The sequence below is a fragment of the Eubalaena glacialis genome, chromosome 14 (genome assembly GCF_028564815.1).
Source record: "Eubalaena glacialis isolate mEubGla1 chromosome 14, mEubGla1.1.hap2.+ XY, whole genome shotgun sequence".
NCBI classification, from domain to species: domain Eukaryota; kingdom Metazoa; phylum Chordata; class Mammalia; order Artiodactyla; family Balaenidae; genus Eubalaena; species Eubalaena glacialis.
Window position 1 is genome coordinate 85,851,278 of NC_083729.1, and position 5,502 is coordinate 85,856,779.

Here is a 5,502-nt window from a genome sequence, read left to right on the forward strand (position 1 = left end):
AGACGCAGATGTCTGTCTCCCGCTTCCCAGAGCCAGCTGTCAGTGTGATGCTACACGGCGCGGGACTTGGCCAGGGTTGAATTCCAGCTTTCCTTACCCTTTGCGAGCTGCATGGCCTCAGTTTCCTCATCTAGAAAATGGGACTCTTTACATCTGCCCCAGTTAAGTGGCAGGTTGCTGTGAGCTCCACAAGAAACACTGCATGCAGCAGGGCTTTGTAAAGTGTGAGGTGCCCCCTGATCAAGAGTATGAAAGTGTGAGTACAAAACTCTTAATTTTTATCCACGGGGAATTTTTAGACTTTTGAACTTCATTTTTTTTTTTTTATAAGTGGAAGATTATTTAGTCACCCACCTGCTCCTGCCCCTCACTTCACCACCTTCTGCTGAGGGAGATGTAACAGAATCTGAAGTACATGTGGTAACTCAAATTCGATACACGAGACAGTTTGGGGCTTGTTTCTGACTCTGGTATATCCTCGTGTGCTCTTTGGGACCCTAGAAACCCTGACCATTGGTGCTGCAACAAGCACAAGGGATAAAGCCAGGTCGCCCCAGTTGAGGTCACTTCAAGTCTGAGAAACAAATCCAGGCTCCCTGCCATCCAGCTGCTGTGAAACCGGAATCTGTTTCATAGAAAAGAGCATCTCCGTTAGGGAAAGAGACATCTCCTAACTCGCCAGCGGGGTTCAAAGACAACCTCTCTCCTGGTACCTGAGTCAGGGTTCTGGGGCCTGTTCTGATTTGGTGGGGAGAGTTATGTGGAGGGGAAAGGCTTCCAGGTTGGAGGCTGGAATGGTGTCCTAAGCCAAACAAGCTGACCACTAGGACTTTTAGGAGATGAGACCCTTAGGCCATGTCTTTGCAAACTGCTCCTTGACCCCTGAAGAGGAAGCCTTGCTCTCCCTTGGAATTACATCCTGAGGCAAAGCTCTTAGCTGAAAATGTGCAGAGTGTAGAACCTAGCTCTTTTTATCTAATCCAGTAAATAGTATTGCATTAACATTTTATATAAGGTAGCTATAGATTTGGGTTCTCTGTTTGTGAATTATTACCTTAATGGTCCATCCTTTGCTTAATACACATTGCAAATTACCCAAAGACGAGTCACTCTCCTGGTGCAGAGAAGCCTTATATGTAGGTTTTCCTGATCCTCTTTTCCATCAATCTCTCCATCTCTGTCTCCCCTTCTTCTTCCTTCTTTCTCTTCTCTTCCTTCTCCTCCTCTTTCTTCCTGTTCTCTCTTGTTCTCAGACAAGATGCCCCATTTGCTTTGAAGTCTCTGTGGTCCACTGTTACGTAATCTATATTCTATATAACTCAGCCCTGATGTAGTTCATCCAAAAGGTGCTGCCTTTTCAAGAATGTATTTTGGATTTACATGGGTCTCTTCTGGTTTTTACTGTGGATCATTTGACCATTTTAACTTTCTAAAAGGAATTTCAACAGCCTATTAAAGGAAAGTGTGATCCCAGCTCATATCAACAGCAAAATGTAACTAGCAACGTGTTATCAAAATGCATATATTTTTAAAAGCCTTTTGACTATTAATTTTGCCTACATTCATATTTGCACAGGAAAAATAGAGACCTGGATTTTAAAAATACTGAATGACTCCTGCTTCATAGTTTGTTATAAGGGAAGATTCAGTCCTGGGGTATGTTTCTAGGGCAACGAGCCCGGCTTCCCCAAAAGAACTGGCGCTGGTGAACAGGGACAGCACATGCTCGATGTGAAGGGGATAAGTACAAAAGCAGGTAAGAAAATGCAACCAAAGCGGCAGCGTTTGTCAGAGTGAGTGATTCAAAGCATTCAGGTATATAAGAAGTGTATCCCAAGCAGGATGCTAAGATTCCTGGCATCATTTGTCCCGGGTCACCACGGGGGGTTGGTCAGGCAGTTCGGGAAGGCATGGATGGGCAGGAAGCTGGGTAAGCGTTTCCCCAGCTTTGTCCAATGCTTATGCCCAAGGAGTTTGGGTGGCAAGTTAGAATATGGGCTTCGGGGAATCAGGGCTGCTGTCGTTCAAGTCACAACCCTGCCTCTTGGGCAGGTTATTTTGCCTCACTAGACCTCGCTTTCCCCGCCTGAAAAATGGGAACCATATTGCCTACCTCACAGAGTTGTTGTGAATAAACTTTAAAATAACACAGTATAATGCGGATGGCCCGTTCAGCTTCTTGGGTACAGAAAAAGTCACGTTATTGTCCTAGAGAAATAAGTGAATACAATTTCATCTAGTTAGCCTCCGGCTGCCAAGATTGTTGGGAAGTTGAGTCTCGGGTTGTTTTCAGGACTGCTGTTCACTGTCTTGGAACCTGAGACAGGGATTGTGGTCTCCCAGCCATTGTGCTGCCCCTGAAGGCCGTTCTTCCCTCTGCACTGGGTTCAGCCATGGGGATCCATGCTGGGAGACAGCTTCTGTTTGTGTCTTTTGTGGGAATCTAAGCTCATTGAGGTCTGTGTGTGTGTGTGTGTGTGTGTCTGTCTGTCTGTGTGTCTGTCTGTCCAAAGAGAGAGAGTCTCTGAAACAAAAAAGAAAGAAAATGTTGGTGGGCACCCCTCAAGGTATGGACTGATGCAGGATCCCTGGAAGAACCCTGGGGAGGTGAGAGGTGGCAGGACCTCAGATGAGCGGGCTGGAGCTTTGGCTCTGGGGAAACCAGCCTGGTAAAGAGTCCAATGCCTCAAGCTTGGAAAGTCCCAAAGCTTCCAGGCCTCAAGGAACCACACAGAGCCGGGCAAAGGATATCTTGGCAGTAACCAGTATAAGCAGCATCTGAAAAAATTTGTAACTCAACTGATTCAATAAGAGAGAAGACTGCTCCATGCCCCTTGAAACACCGGCCCTCAGACATCTGATGCTACCAACTCCCAAAATTAAGCAGGACCAGAGACCTGCTGTAACTTTATCAAGCACACTCTGGTCCCTCTCAGACCCTTCTGCCAGGGTTCTATCGAATAGAAGGAAGCCAAGGCAGATTCCTTCTCTGGGTCTGGGGCCATTAGTAAAACCCTGAGGAAGGAGAGGTGAAATGCAAACCGTGAATGAATAAAATGGAGAAGAAAAATGCTTCTCTGAAGTGCAGGGAGTGATTTTGTTTAGTAAAGTTGAAGACTTATTCCTGTAACATAGCAACCACACTTCTGGCTCTCATACACAGGAAAGCTTTCACACATGTGTACCCAGAGACATGTACAAATGTTTATTGCAGCATTATTTTAATACAAAAAAGAAAATAACCTAAATACCAGAATCTAAGAACACCCTTGCAGCCCACAGTTATTACAAGGGTTGGGGGGCAACCCTCTCCTTTCAATTTAAAGCCGGAAACATCCTGTGATCTCGGTCCTAAATGGGCTCCTCCTCTCCCTCCCACTTTGCACCCTCGGTCCAGCCTCTCTTCTGACATCACACACGAGCAACCCCTGTCCCTCACTGGACACTGGCCTCGCACTCAGCTGCACACAAATGCAGTCAAGGTTGGGGGAGCCTCGGAGAACCACTTCCGAACCCCTACAATGCTCCCGGAGCCCTCCAGAAATTTTTTTTAAATGCCAAGCAATTGCCAGGCCCCCAGGGTGGGCGCTCCATTGCACCGCTGGGGCACAGCTGGTTCGCAGAGTGCAATGGTACAAGCCCGGGAGCCTGAAAGAGCAGAAGGGGCACCCCCGGGCTTCCCAACTATGCAGCCTCCTCTCTGCAAAGGAGAAAAGCAAGTGGCTTTTGGCGCCTGGATTGTGGTTTTCTTCTGTCTGGTGTCTGCCCCCTGGTGGGTGAGGCTGGTCTAGAAGCTGGTGCAGGCTTCCACCGCTGGGTGGAGCTGGGTCTTGGCCCTCTGGTGGACGGGATCGTATCTAGAGGTGGCTGTGAGCTCAGGAACTCTTCAGGCAGCCCGTCTGCTAATGGGTGGGGCTGTGTCCCTGCCTAGTTAGTTGTTTGGCCTGAGGCTTCCCAGCACTGGTGCCTGTAGGCTGTTTGGCGGGGCCAGGTCTTGGGGCTAATGAGCCAAGGTGGAAGCCCCAAGGAGCATTGTTCCCACACTAGAATGTTCCCCAATATTGCTGCCACCAGTGTCTATGTCCCCCAGGTGAGCTGCAGCCGCCCCCTCCCTCAACCTCTCTGGGACACTCTCCAAGACCAGCAGGTAGGTCTGGCCCAGGCTCCCGTCAAATTACTGCTTTTGCTCTGGGTTCCCGTGAGCGTGAGATTTTGTGTGCACCCTTTATGAGTGAAGTCTCTGTTTCCCCCAGTCTTCCCAAAGACTCCTGAAATTAAGCCCTGATGGTCTTCAAAGCCAAATCTTCTGGGGGCTCATCTTCCTGGTACAGGACCCCCAGGCTGGGGAGCCCGAAGTGGGGCTCAGAATTCTCACTCCTGTGGGAGAATCTCTACAATATAATTATTCTCCAGTTTGTGGGTTGCCCACCCAGGGGTATGGGACTTGATTATATCACAAGTCCGCTCCTCCTACCTGTGTTGTCATGGTTCCTTCTTTATGTCTTTAGTTGTAGAAGATCTTTTCTGATAGGTTCTGGTCTTTTTTATTGATGGTTGTCCTGCAAATAGTTGTGATTTTGTTGTGCTCGTGAGAGGAGGTGAGCTCAGGGTCTTTCTGCTCTGCCTTTTTGGTCATTCTCCCCTCATCCTCTCAAATCTGACCTGCACTTTGTCCCTCAGCCTTGGATGTGAGCCTGGATATAGCTTGAACCTCAAAAATAGTCATGGGCCTTCAACCAAATCCTGGACTTGGACATTGGAAGTAGACCTTTGACCTTGCACCTGAACTTTGAACCTGGAACTCAGACCTAGCCCTAGACCTTGGACCTGATCTGTGGACTATACCTCAGATCTCAACCTGGTCAAAGGCCTTGGCTACTGACCTTGTCTTTGGACTTGGACTTGGACCTGAAAACCAGACACCAGACCTCAGCCATGTACTTGGATTAGTCCTGAACCTTGAATCTGGCCTTAAATCTGATCTTTAGTTATAGATCTGAACCTTGATACATGGTCCTCAAACCTGGACCCTAGACCTCAGTCCTGGACCTAGACATGACCTTCATCCTGGAACTTTATACTGAAACTTGATCTGCCCTTGAACATTGAACCTGGAACTTGGACACGAATTTGAAATGAAACATGTGCTTGACATTATTATACTTTGGACCTAGAACCTAGAATTTGGAACTGGACTTCTAAACTTGAATGTGGGGAATTCCCTGGTGGCGCAGTGGTTAAGAATCCACCTACCAGTGCAGGGGACACGGGTTCGATCCCTGGTCCGGGAAGATCCCACATGCCACGGAGCAACTAAGCCCATGTGCGCCACAACTACTGAGCCCACATGCTGCAACTACTGAAGCCCACGCGCCTAGAGCCCGTGCTCTGCAACAAGAGAAGCCACCGCAATGAGAAGCCCACGCACTGCAACAAAGAGTAGCCCCCGCTCGCCGCAACTAGAGAAAGCCCGCGTGTAGCAACGAAGACACAACGCAGCCA